The sequence below is a fragment of the Gekko japonicus genome, unplaced genomic scaffold (assembly GCF_001447785.1).
Source record: "Gekko japonicus isolate JY-2015 unplaced genomic scaffold, Gekko_japonicus_V1.1 scaffold593, whole genome shotgun sequence".
NCBI classification, from domain to species: Eukaryota; Metazoa; Chordata; class Lepidosauria; order Squamata; family Gekkonidae; genus Gekko; species Gekko japonicus.
In genome coordinates, this window is record NW_015169191.1 from 392,627 (window position 1) to 407,322 (window position 14,696).

The 14,696-nt window shown below is 46.3% G+C and overlaps 1 protein-coding gene across 1 annotated transcript in view; it reads right to left on the bottom strand.

Annotated features, from left to right (window-relative positions):
• Positions 1-14,696, bottom strand: part of PALLD (palladin, cytoskeletal associated protein) — a 188,676-nt gene that overhangs the window by 46,687 nt on the left and 127,293 nt on the right. The window lies entirely within an intron of this gene.

The following is a 14,696-nucleotide window of genomic DNA, read 5'->3' on the forward strand; positions in this document are numbered from 1 at the left end:
GTTTGAAACCAGGGTGTGAAACTAGTTTCAAGTTGGAGGGGTTTAAAGTTACAGTCAGTGCATTGTTGTGGATAGATTAGGACTGGGGAGACCCAGGTTCTATTCTCTACTCAATCATGAAGCTCATTGAATATCCTGGGGCTTGTAACTCTCCCTCAAGTTAGCCTACCTCACAGTATTTTGTAAGGACAAAGGGAGGCAGCTTATGCAAAGCCTGAGCTCCTTTGTTGAAGGGTAGAATAAAGATATAATAGAACACTGTGCCAACTTTAGTTGAAAAAGCAACTGGTTAATACCTGTATTGAAGAAAAGCAGGGAGAATTTGTGCATAATATATGCTTAGGAAGGGACCATGCTCTTGTGTAGTACTGCCTATCTTGTAACCATGGATAGAGATCAGGAATATTATACCCTTCCAGGCTCTTAATCCAACTAGGTATGAACAGGATCTTTTATGCAAACACAGTATGCAATAAAAACATAGAGAACCGTTCAGAATGAAACAAATGCAAAACAATTAAATATGAATGCCTATGTGCTAAAACATAAAAGGTAATCATTTCCTCTTTTATCATCTAAAGTTCCAGCAAAACTTGTTCTCTGCTTTCTTAGGATGATAATGTTTGGGCATGGGTTAACTTTGTGAATTCTATGGAATGCCAGAAAGTAAATAAATCCTGCCACAGAAAAATAAAACATGACAGAATACAACACACACATGCAAAGTAATTCCTTTTAAGTTATACAGGATCATTTCTCACTAATCTGTGTCCAATTGTCAAATGTCTGAAAAAAATGCCACAGAGATCAGGGGGAGCGGGGTTGGCACATAGATAACACAATTTAGAAAAGTATTTGGCAACAGATGATGTATGCTACACAATACGCCTTAGTTATGTTTCTGCACTGTTGTTTAGCTCCAAGAAAGACTCTTATCCACATTCTAATTTGGAGGCATCTGTTCCTATTTGGGCAACTTTCAGTGATTTATTGAAGGCTGTTTCTCTAAGCAAGGATTAAACTCATTCCCTTCTAAGGCTAAGCACATATTTCAAGATACCTCCCTACATACTAGCTTGACAGCATCTTAAACTTAACCCTGTTTAATCCTCATAACAGACACACACAGGAAGGAGGAGACAGGTTACCTATCACCTAGTCCACAATGGAGCCAGGAAAAAACACACACCTAAGATTAGTGTGTTTTATTACTGTTGCTACTATCACTACTACCCCCAATGTCTATCCCCAATGTATATCTCAAGTTTGCACATGTCAAGTCTCTAAATGGGGCCACACAGGGCACCATGAAGGCATATTGCAATTTATTTATTGTTTGCATTACCTTCCAAAAGTACCAAAACTATCTGAGAATGATGCAGGCTACCTTCATGATGCTATGGAATCCTAGTGCACAGGCACAATAATCTTTGGTCACCAGGGCTTGCTGTTAGGCTGAAGGGAAATGGCAAGCTTGTCACTTCTTGTCCAGCCTGAAACTTCAAGGAAATTGACTTGTGTGTGTGTGTGTGTGTGTATGTGTGCCTTTATGTTTTCCCTAAGCCCAGTTTTCCCTCCGTCCATGTTGTGTATGCTGACCACCACTGGGGGGCCAGCGAACACCCCGAGCTTGAAGCAGGAATAACAATGGGGACTAGGATCCTAGTCCCTCCACTGGGGGAACCAATGGGACCGTGGCGGGAGATTCAAACCCGCCAATAGGACCCAGGGGTGTTCCCCTGGTTGTGTATATAGTTGGCCTGCCGACCGTTTGTTCCCTGTTCTTGTCGTGTACCTAATAAAGCGTGCTATGCACTACGTCGTTGTCTGTCGTCCATCCATGCGGCAACCCACTACTCAACAGCCCATGTCCCAAAGCTCTCTCTGTGTGTGTGTGTGGTAGGGTTGCCAGTTCTGGGTTAGGAAATACCTGGAGATTTTGGGGGTGGAGCCTGGGAAGGGTGGGGTTTGGGGAAGCGAGGGACCTCGGCAGGCTATAATGCTGTGGAGTCCATTCTCCAAAGCAGCCATTTTCTCAAGGAGAACTGGTCTTGGTTGTCTGGAGATCAATTATAATAGCCGGGGATCTCCAGGTGCCACCTGGAGGTTGGCAACCATAGTGGGGGCTAGGATCAGGGGACGAGAAACCAGACCTGGGGAACATGGATCTGCTGGCCAATTTTTTGCCCTGTAAAGGTAACACTGAACAGGAATGAAATTCAAGAGCATCTTTCAGAAGATGGATTCTTAGGAGGAGGAGGAGAAGAAAGCAGGGGAAATTCCCAATGAGGGGAGAAGGGAGGGAGGGAGGGAGGTGACTGGAGGAGGGCTGTACAATGAAAGAAGGTGAGAGGGAAGTAGATTGCGAAAGGGAGAGGAGCGCTCTGAGCCTTTCCTTTTCAAGTGGGACTTCATCTGTACAGTTTAATAGAGCCACAAGGCCAGAGGTAATTGATCTCCATGTTCATTCTTATCTTTGGCCAGCCCCCTCCAAGGCTGTGTGCATATGGTGTATTTCCACAGAAGCACAGAAAAGCATTAACAAAAACACACATCTGATTTAGATTAAAAAACAGCCACCAAGTTCCTAGTCCTTAAGGATGTAATAGGCTTGACGGTCTGTGGACAGTCCTTTGCAATCCCTTTGAAGCCAATGGCTGAAGACGATTCCCAGTGGTCAGAGGGTGGGATTCAGCACCCTGCACAATCCTGGTCCCTCTACATGACTAGCAAATGCAGAATAGATTTGAAATATAAGAAATAACGTAAGATTGCTTATTTGCACTGTCTGCTCAGGTTGCACCTTCTGTGCAGAACCTGATCTTTAAAAAGCCAGAACACAGAAAACCCTGGTTACGAGCAGTGAAGGTAAGTATTCAAAGCAAAATATTTCACACAATATTGTACAGAAATTGAGCTACCTAAACTTAAGATGCCTCAGCGCTGTCCTCACTTTTTAAAGCCACTTTGGGTCCCCACTGGGGAGAAAGGAGGGGTATAGACGAAGTAAATAAATAAATGTTATATGCAATCATTCAATAAAATAGTTTGTTTTCTCATCACAAAGGACCCTTGGAGCAGCTAAACACTTAAAACAGACATCGGGTCACAAACTGCGCTCTGTGTCAAAACACTCCCTGCTTCCAAGATGAGAGTAAACTTTTAACAGGAACACAGGAGTACAATAGCATAAAAGTTGACAGTGATAAAGAACAAAAGAGCCCAAACCAACCAACCAAACCAAGCGCAGTCCTTGACCCAGTTTAAACATGATACAGATGGGCAGGATCATGCTGGAGAATGTGGTCCTTCCAGCATCCCAGTCTGAAGCCTTTAGGGTTTAAAGTTTATTGAGTTTAAGCATTTCAGTCCTTCTCTCTCCTCCAAAGTTGCTTGAGAAGGCATACAAAAATTAACAAACCAGCATCTTGGAACTGGGCTCAGAAACAAACTGGAAGCCAACAGGGATGTAGCAGCACAGGTACCATGGGCTGAAACAGGTTAGCTCCCATCAAAAATGGAGCAGCTGCATTTTGGCCAAGTTGGCGTTTTTTAAAACTTTGCAAAGGCATTTCTGTGCCATGTGTTTTACGGTAATCTAAACTGGAAGCCACTAGGGCAAGTGGAACTACACAGCCAGACTAGTTGTGTCCAGTGTTCCCTCTAAGCTGAGTTAGTGTGAGCTAGCTCATAGTTTGTCAGCCTTCGGCTCACACATCTTTGTCCTAGCTCAGGAAGGATGGCTCCAGAGCAAACGAATTTATGCAGTAGCCAAATTGCTTGCTCACAACTTTAATGCCAGTAGCTCACAATGTAAAATTTTTGCTCACAAGACTCCACAGAAGGCACCCCCCCAAAAAAAGGAGCTATGACTACAGAGACTATAACAGCTATTCTGTTGTGGTAATGCTACCTCCTTAAGTAAAGCCCTTATCAAAGCAAAGATCAGCTTCATCCTTGTGTGGTCTTTACTGGAAGATTCATCTGACTGACTTGTTTATGTGCTGTCTATTGCAGCTGGAAAGTCCAGAATTTGACTCAAATCTGCCAGATGCTGTTGTGGGTTTTTTAGCTGGCGTTCACACCTTTTCCTGTATATATGACATATAAATATTTATAATAGTATGCATATACAACATTTATCAGACAGTGGCGCTGACAGCTATAAAATCTTGTCTTAAATACTGCCCTGTAAGCGGAGCATCATATATTACGTGGTCTTGACAGTTGCGGACTAGAACATATGTAAATGCGGTAGTAACACAGTAGCTTGCTTTTCATTATCAACAAAATAAACCCCCATTCTTAATTTTTTTTTAAAAAAAACAACTTTTTCCTGCAAAGCAAACTATTATATTATGCAGATACAAAGGCCAACCAAAGCTTCCACTCTCTTGTCCCCTCCTGTGACAGTGAATACTTTCAAACATTGAACACTTTCAAGAGGAGGGCCTTCTGATCAAGGGAGGCAATTTAAGAATGCACAGGTCCTATGCAAACAAAGCAAACTCTTGCAACATGGCTCCCACAGATTTCTGGAGGGACTGATACAGGGGAATGTCCTGCACTAGCAGCTGCCAGCCAAAAAGCTTTAGGAGCTTGAAGAAACAACCCATTTGGCCCAGCCTGATCACTAATTCAGGGTTCCTATTTAGAGTGCCTCCATCTTCGAAGAAGATCAGGTAAGTGGCAATTTGGGACAATGGCTTTGCAGTCACGGCTCCAGTTTTTGGAATACCTTCTCCAATACAGCAAGACACTAACTGTACTATCATTCAGGCGAGAGCTGTAGTTTTATAACTCAACAAGGATTTTTGGTGGTTACACAGTAGCTCTCTGCCTTTCTTCCCAGAATGCATTTGTTTTACTGGCTGTGAAGGCTTATTGCTTCTGGTGTTTTGATCTGTGTCTCTGTGTGTTTTTATTTGGGTATAGTACTGTAATTTTGCCCAGTTTAATTGTGAATAATATATAACCTGAAAATAAAACTCTGCAATTATGTGGAAACATACACAAGGTTGCATATTAAGAAATAATCCCCCTAAATATTTTCCATGGGAAGTACGTTCTTTGGGTGCTCCTGCCTCAGGAAGCGCTTCTTGTTGAGGATTAATATGGATCCCAGTGTGCTGATATGCGTGCATGCCTAGTTGTGGGAGTTTTTGATTCCTTTATGTGGATAATTCTTTGTTTTAAAAAGATAATACTAAATATTAATGAACGGCTCACAGCTACTTTGTCTGAAGAAGAAGAAGAGGAACAGGAAGAGATTGGACTTATACCCCGCCCTTCACTCGGAGTCTCAGAGCGGCTTACAAACTCCTTTCCCTTCCCCTCCCCACAACAGACACCCTGTGAGGTAGGTGGGGATGAGAGAGGTCTGAGAGAACTACTCTTTCAAGGACAGCTCTGACAAAACTATGGCTTGGCCAAGGTCATCCAGCAGCTGCGAGTGGAAGAGTGGGGAATCAAACCTGGTTCTCCCAGATTTGTGCACTTCACCACTACACCACACTGGCTCTCTTAGGGTTGCCAACATCCAGGTGGGGACTGGAGAACTCCTGGAATCACAACTGACCTCCAGCTGTTGAAGACAGTCCCCCTGGAGAAAATGGCTACTTTGGAGGGTGGACTCCATTGCATTATACTCCGCTGAGGAGCCTCCCCTTCCCAAACTCCATCCGCCACATGTTCCTTCTCCAAATCTCCAGGTAATTCCTGAGCAGGAATTGGCAACCCTATGGGAAGTGAGCATTTCTTGACTTGTTTAATACTGTTGAATATTCTTAACTCCTGCTGACAATATCTACTTAAAATTAATCAGAGTGAAGATCTACCATGCAACTGATTGTGCCACCTGCACTGCAAATATCTGAGAATCTAGTCTGATTTATTATTATTGTGCTCAAAAATGAAAGTTTTAAATTTTAATCTGATGTCGTTGAATTGCTGTTTTTTTACCTGTAGTTGCTCCTTCTTTTATGTGACTTACTACATTTAATGCAGTTTTAATTTTGTTGCATGAACCACTTTGTAGATATCTATATGGAGATTGTTGTTGTTGTTGTTGTTGTTCAGTCGCACAGTCGAGTCCGACTCTTCGCGACCCCATGGATCATCTCCCGCCAGGCCCTCCTGTCTTCCGCCATCCTCTGAAGTTGGCTCAATTTCATGTTCGTTGCATCGATGACACTGTCTAACCATCTCATTCTTTGCCGTCCCCGTCTTCTTTGAACTTCGATCTTTCCCAGCATCAGGGTCTTCTCCAGTGAGTGCTCCCTTCTCATTTGGTGGCCAAAGTATTTGAGCTTCAGTTTCATTATCTGGCCTTCCAGGGAACAGTCAGGGTTGATTTCTTTTAGGATTGACTGATTTGATCTTTTTGCAGTCCAAGGGACTCTCAAGAGTCTTCTCCAGCACCATAGTTCAAAAGAATCTATTCTTCGGTGCTCGGCCTTCCTTATAGTCCAACTCTCGCAGCCATACATGACTACTGGGAATACCATTGCTTTGACCATGCGGACTTTTGTTGGCAGGGTGATGTCTCTACTTTTTATCATTCTGTTTAGGTTCGCCATTGCTTTCCTCCCAAGGAGCAGGCGTCTTTTAATTTCATGGCTGCAGTCACAGTCTGCGGTGATCTGGGATCCCAGGAACGTGAAGTCTGTCACTACTTCCACGACTTCCCCTTCTATTTGCCAAGGAGTGATGGGGCTGGATGCCATGATCTTAGTTTTTTTTATGTTGAGCTTCAAGCCCACTTTTGCGCTCTCCTCTTTTACCCTGAGCAAGAGGCTCTTTAGGTCCTCTTCACTTTCTGCCATTAGAGTGGTATCGTCTGCATATCTGAGGTTGTTGATCTTTTCCCCAGCAATCTCAATTCTGGCTTGTGATTCATCCAGGCCAGCATTTCGCATGATGTACTCTGCATATATATTAAATAAGCAAGGTGACAATATACATCCTTGTCGTACTCCTTTTCCTATGCTGAACCAATCAGTTGTTCCATATCCAGTTCTAACTGTCGCTTCTTGGCCCTTATACAGGTTTCTCAAGAGATATGTGAGGTGGTCTGGTACTCCCATCTCTTTAAGGACCTGCCATAGTTTGTTGTGATCCACACAGTCAAAAGCTTTAGCATAGTCAATGAAGCAGAAGTAGATGTTTTTTCTGGTACTCTCTTGCTTTCTCCATAATCCAGCGAATGTTGGCAATTTGATCTCTCATTCCTCTACCTCTTCGAAACCCAGCTTGTACTTCTGGCAGTTCTCTATCCACGTACTGTTGAAGCCTAGCTTGTAGGATCTTGAGCATGACCTTGCTAGCGTGTGATATGAGTGCAATTGTGCAATAGTTTGAACATTCCTTGGCATTGCCCTTCTTTGGAATTGGAATGTATACTGACCTTTTCCAATCCTGTGGCCACTGTTGCATTTTCCAAATTTGCTGGCAAATTGAGTGCAGCACTTTAACAGCATCATCTTCTAAGTCTTAGAAGATGATGCTATATGGAGATACAGGGTACATATACTTAAAAAACAAGAACAAATGATGTTTCCCAGCTCTGATTTTGCAATACAACAAAAAAGTACACAGAAATCCTGCAAACTGGGCATTACAGCTTTGCTTTTGCCCACACATGTTTCTGGAGCATCCACTGTCAGGGCTTAATAATGGATGCATGCTTTGTGGAAAAACACATAACAAGGAATCTCTGACCAGCATCCTCCAATGCTCCTAGTTTACTGCTTTAGTACAAAAAGCAAAGAGACAGAAACAGGCCAAAATAAAAAGATAACACTGTACAGGATCAACTCCATTCCATCTTCTATGATCCTGTGCAAACAAAACACTAGATACCTACAAAGAGAACGTTTGACTCAGGGACTTCTTTTTCCTTCCTTGCTACACTCTCCAGCAGTAATTCCTCCCTCCCTTCTTTTGCGGGCTTTAACCAGGATGCAACATTGCATCTGCACTACCACTAGGGATGCCAGCTCTGGGTTGGGAAATACCTGGGGATTCGGGAGGTGGTGCCTAAGGAGGGTGGGGTTTGGGGAGGGGAGGGACTGAATTGGGGTCTAAAGCTATAGAGTCCACCTTCCAAAGTGGCTATTTTCTCCAGGTGACCTGATCTTTGTCACCTGAAGATCAGTTGTAATCCCAAGAGATCTCCAGCCACCACCTGTAGGTTGGCAACCCTAACCACCACTCAACATGGTTAAGACTAATCAGGTTTTCTGTTAACCTGAGTTTGCCACAGAGGTTCAAATCTGGACATCAAATCATGCTGAAGAACAGAACCAGGCTGGAGCTCACCAATGCTAGCTGTAGTTTAGATGTAATGATAAACCATGGTCATATTTGACAGCCATGGAAGGGAGAAGGGCCCATTCTTGAGAGTCTGTTATGCATGAATCTAGTCTATGAAGACTGCACTGCCATGACTCTCCACATCTGGCACATGGCAGAATGCCAAGGAATGGCAGTCAAGCAAATCCTGCCTGTATATAATGAAGAACAGCTTGGTTATCCCAACATAACAACATTCAAATGGAAACAAAAATGACACACCACAAGAAAGGAGCAAAGGATACAAGGGCAAAGTGCCATAAGCAATGCATTACGCACACTGTTTTAGAATGGGTCTGTTTGAAAAATGGGCTTTGCCCATGTGGCCTGGGTCAGTTGCAAAGAAACTGCTAAACACAGAGCCTGAAAAACAGTACCTAACAAGTTACAAGAGACCAGGGAGGAAGAAGAAGTGCAGGATTTAGTTTGGAAGCTTCTGTTTGGGGAAAAACAAGCCATAAATCAATCATCATCATAAGGGCTCTTCACACACCCCTTCCTTGGAAAAGCAAGAGAGTAATCTGCAATGCATGGGCTCTGTATTAGCGGTGCATATTCCTTAAAACCATGGAGCATCAGCACATTATGTTTATTCACTCATGCATACCAACAGCAGTCAACTCTACGCAAACTTTAAATAGACAAATCATCCCAGACAGGCATTCTACTGAGGCCAAGTTAAATAGACCAGTTCCATGACTAATGCCGCAAGATAAGTGCTGTTTCACAATTTACAGGACAGACCTTGTTTCTGGCACGGAATCGAATTTTGACATTGCCCTCTCAGAACAGCCAGTGATTCAGGCAGTGAACATTTTGAGACATTCTAGAAAAAAGTCTGTTGTTGCAGCCTTTGCTCATCTTTACTCCACTGAAATCTCTTACATTTGGTAGTGTACAGTATGGCCCACTTCCCATTCTTTTTTGAAGTATAAGGTAATGAGGCATGGACTCAGGGGTCTTTTTGTAGAAAAAGAGCTGCCGGAGCTCATTAGCATAACTCATTAGCATATGCCACACCCCCTGACATCACCGGAAGCGTGTCATAAGGCCACACCCCCTGACATCACCGGAAAGTGTATCAGAAGGCGACACCCACCACTCAGACTCCACCCCAAAAATCTTCAAGGTATTCCCAACTCAGAGCTGGGGAGCCTATCTGATGGCACACGTGGGGGGAAAACAAGCAAACTACCCATGTCAGGTAAAGAGGGAGGATACCAGGATACCAGGTCAATACATTTTTATTCTCCTTGGCATTGATGGCTGAGGTGATTTAGTGTTCCTTTTTTGTTTGACTGGCAGCCTTCCTCCCTGTTATAGTTGACTGCCATTTAGTGTTATTTTTGTCAGCCACAACAAGGTCACTTTCAGGGAGGAATAGCAGGTTATCCATTTTTAAATAAATAATGTTGACAAGTCTGGATCCAGAACAACAACAAAATCACATCTGCTAATTTTTGCATAAACAAAACCCAATGATCTAGAGAGTTGCGGTCTTCACCGGTGTGGCTTCCTGGCTACACTGATGGACAAGGCTGCGTTTGAATCCCCCACTCAGCTATGGAAGCCTGGCAGGTGACCTTGGGACCATCACAGTCTCTCAGCCTTACCTTGCCTCACAAGATGATGATGATTTAATTTATAGACCAGAAGAACATAAGAGAAGCCAATGTTGGATCAGGCCAATGGCCCATCCAGTCCAACATTCTGTCACACAGTGGCCAAAAACACCAGGTGCCCTCAGGAGGTCTGCCAGCAGGGCCAAAACTCCAGGAGCCCTCCCACTCTTGCCCCCCAAGCACTAAGAATGCATAGCATCACTGTCTCAGACATAAGAACATAAGAGAAAGAAAGGAGGGCGAACATACGATGGGACGGACCTCTTGCGCTGTAGGAGCCGGAGGGGAGGGACCTTGAATGGTGGCGGCACCTCACGCCCCTTGCTTTGTATCTTCTCAGGCTGGGGGCAAAGAAGGGGAGTTTTGCAGAGACAGCGCATGGAGCGATGAAGCCCGGGGTGGGGGGGAGTAGTGTGGATTCGAAACGTTCTTGGGCTTCTCCAGAGAGGGACTGTCCGACCATAATCACATGTGAGGACCGGAGGTGCATCTTGTTTTTTTTCTTTGACTGTTCCCCATATGGGTCTTAGTGGCATGATAGGAACAATTTCTTGTGTGAGGGAGAGTGTTTCTCTTGCCTCTGAGGCGGGCTGGTCAGAGAGTCAGGCCCGCTCTGAGTATAGGGCAGGGTTTTAGACACTTATTTGATTCTTAATAGTTTCTATAGACGTCGTAGTTTAGAGAGGTGGCTTTCAGTTCTTGTGCCCTCTGGCAGCCCAGGTTGGTTGCAAAACCTTCAGTCCTAGCAGGGAAGAGCGACCGGGAGAAGGATTGACGGGGTGGGGGAGGTGGGCCCTCCTCCTGGCCGCTGCACGCCGGGAAGGTTGGAAAAGGGCCCTTGAGGGCTAGCGAGGCTGCTGGAGCATAACCGGGAGAAGGATCGAGGGGGGGGGAGGACAAAAACTGCACCAAGTCCACCTCACAACTTTGAATTCATCTCTGAATGTCTTGCCTTGAAAACCCTACTCGGTGGCTGGCCATAAGTCAGCTGTGATTTGACAGCACTTCTACCACCAAATAAAGAGCAGCATAGACTCACTGATGCAGGCGTTCTTCCAACCAAACCTTTACTTTTGCTTAGGCCAGTACAAGGCTTTGTTCATACAGTAGAGGTAGAGGAATGGATAGCACTGGCACCACTTCAGATTCAGGTGGTGCAACTAAAGGAAAAAAAAAAAGCACAGCAGTAAGAACACTTGTCCCCTCCCTCCCCTTGCTTTCAGTTTTCATTTGCAGGGAATTTTCAACATTTCAAAATATAATTCTCCATGATCCTCAGCCTACATGAAGTGGTGTGGTCCATCTCATAAATCTACACTCTCATTCTGTGGCATGTTGAACCAGGTACAGAAAGAGCTTATATAATGGTTATTTGGAAGTGAAGGTGCAAATATTCTTATGACAACCAATCTCTTAATGAATGTGGTTGTTTTCTAATGAATGCACTAAAAGGGGGCTGAATCTGTGGCAAGGTTTCAAGGCAGGGCTAAACCACAGAAAAATATGGTATCTGCAGGTATGGTATCCTCCCCCATGAATATCTGTTGAGACATCCCATTAAGTTATATGGAGTTTACTCTGAAGTAATTGTGCACTTTAAATCTAAGCATATCTTACTCTGATGAACATTCCATTGACTTTAGTGCACTGCAACTTGTCCAAATATGCATGCTTAGGATCACAACAGAGGAGTAGGATCCTATCCGTATTTACTCATAAGAAAGCCTCACCAAGTCCAAAGGAAGTTGGAACACTCCCACACAGGTGGGTATACGTTTCTACGTACAGGCAGCAGCTCCCACACAATCTGGAGCCTCTGCACTTTCTCAACTGAAGTCTTTATCAAAAGTGCTGCAGGGAGACAGACACAAAGGCCCCGTCTGGGCTTGCGCCTGCGGCAGGTCAGGTAACTGGAGCGCCGCAGGTCAGGGCAGAGAGTCAGCCGCGGCGGATCAAGAACACCGCCGGGGCGGCGCAATGGCAACTCTCCTTGCACTGTTTGCATTTGTCTGTGCTGTGTGCGAGAGCGTGCAGACGGCTGGCTGGGCGTGAGGGTCCAGCTGGCTGACTGTGAGGGAGCCTACCCCTGTCCCTCCTCCTCCTCCTCCTCCTCTGCCCGCCTGCTTCCCCGCACAGCAGCCTGGGCCTGGGCCCAGGCCGACAGTACGAGGCGGTCGGGCGAAAGCCCCCAAACTTTGCAGAGTGGTGGTGACAGCCACGCTGGAGCAATGTGGCTGCTGTGGTTGCTCTTGGGCTCGGTGGGTGAGTGGCGGCGACGAGGGAAGAGGAACGAGACGGGCTGCTCAGCGCTGGAGAAGGGGAAGGCGAGCGGGAGGACTCCTCTTGGTGGGGGGGGGAGAGAGAAAGGAGGGCGAACATACGATGGGACGGACCTCTTGCGCTGTAGGAGCCGGAGGGGAGGGACCTTGAATGGTGGCGGCACCTCACGCCCCTTGCTTTGTATCTTCTCAGGCTGGGGGCAAAGAAGGGGAGTTTTGCAGAGACAGCGCATGGAGCGATGAAGCCCGGGGTGGGGGGGAGTAGTGTGGATTCGAAACGTTCTTGGGCTTCTCCAGAGAGGGACTGTCCGACCATAATCACATGTGAGGACCGGAGGTGCATCTTGTTTTTTTTCTTTGACTGTTCCCCATATGGGTCTTAGTGGCATGATAGGAACAATTTCTTGTGTGAGGGAGAGTGTTTCTCTTGCCTCTGAGGCGGGCTGGTCAGAGAGTCAGGCCCGCTCTGAGTATAGGGCAGGGTTTTAGACACTTATTTGATTCTTAATAGTTTCTATAGACGTCGTAGTTTAGAGAGGTGGCTTTCAGTTCTTGTGCCCTCTGGCAGCCCAGGTTGGTTGCAAAACCTTCAGTCCTAGCAGGGAAGAAGAGCTGCCGGGAGAGGGATCGGGGTGGGGGAGGTGGGCCCTCCTCCTGGCGCTGCACGCAGCCGGGAGAGGGATCGTTGGGGTGGGGGGGGAGGAAGGCAAGGCCGGGGAAGGCAAGGGCCGGCGGGCTCCGCAGCCTACTTACCCTCCTCCCTCCTGCTTCATCCTAGTTCTCACATGAATGAGGATCGAAGCAGAGGGTGGGGTGAAGAAGGGGGCGGGGCTTCACCACGTGACTGCCCCGCCCCCCGGAGGTTCTCTTCCGGAGTGCCGTGCCGGAGCGCTCCCCCTCAACGAGAGCCCTGGGCATGGTGATGTTGCTGAACTTCTCTAATCTTGCCCCTGCTGGCAAAATAATTCACCATCCTTGGAACTCTGATCATGGAACACCTCTCCTTAAATCCCTACATTGTGTTCTGGTCTACTCTTGAATCCAGCACAAACTTCTGGTGCTTACCCTCAGAGCTCTTCATGGCCTTGTCCTCCCACCCATACTTCTCCAGTCCTGTATCCTAATACATCCCCGCTGGTGACCTTTGCTCCTCCAGCTTCTCTTCAGCCAGTCAAAAGGTCTCCTTCCCCCTTGTTTATGCCTGGAACTGCCTCCCAGAACACTTTCATGATGCCATTCAAATCCTGCCTCAAACCCAACATTTCAGCCAAGTTTTTTGGCCACCTCCCCTTTCCCCAACAAAATTAAATGTACCCGAAATGAACAAATTATTCTCCTCCTTAGCCCAGCCTCCCTCCCTTTGTCATCTTCCTGTGCCAAATCTTCGATGGCAGCAGTGAGAAGGCAGTGTTAAGCACCGTGAAGAAGGGACCACGGAGAAGGTACCTAACCAGTAACTTTACTGTAGTCATAAAACTACATCCAAAAGAAACCTTGAAGTGGCTGCTGGCAAGAACCAAATTCAACTGGAAAGAAACTGAGGCCCAGCACTTTCTATTATGGCAAGCTGGGGTAGCTAGTTTACTAGGAAGCACACCACAAAAAAGAAAGATTTTGTAGCTGATCTGTTAGTCCATCTGTACTGCTCTCTATTTCCACATTAATTGCAAAGCAGATGTAAAGACACAAACGGAACAGTAAAAGTTGAAAGAGTAGAATGGCGCAATCTGATGCTGTGGCTCACCTATGAAGCAGCCATTTTGTGGTTGCACCCATCCTCCTGTGCTAGAATTCCAAAGCCCGCAGACTTTAAAAAGGTGGGGACCCCTGGCTTACAGTTTAGGGTTGCCAAGTCCATCTTCCACCCCCAGCGGGGGACTTTGGGGGCGTTCCTGGAGGGGGCGGGGCATCCCCGACGTGATGACATCACGTTGGGGACATCCACCCCCCCACCTGCCTGTGCGCCAGATCTCCAGAAACAGCAGTTCCCTGCACTTAAAGGAGCTGGTGTTTTCCTTTTAAATGCAGGAGCCGACGTTTCCCCTTTAAGAGCAGCCGCGTTTCCCTTTTAAGAGCACGAAGCTGGCATTTCCCTGCAAGCTTGCGGAGATCCGGCTTGGGAGGAAACACGGTTCCACACACTTAAAGGGAGAGAGATGGGTGGCTGTGGGTGTTGGGGGTGGGGCTTCCCCTGCCGCCTCCCCCCAAACGGGGGGAACCCCCCCAAATGGGGGACCCCTGGCAAAACGGGGGGTTTGGCAACCCTACTTACAATCCTTGTCAGGCTTTTAAATAATAAATCTCTAAAATGCTGGCACATAGAAGCCTTTGGATAGGCTGCAACTTACTCAGTGAGGATCAAGCCTTCCTGCTTGGAACCTGGGCAGGGGCAGCCAAAAGTGCCTGATTATGATAATACAGAATGATACTGTACAGAATGTAA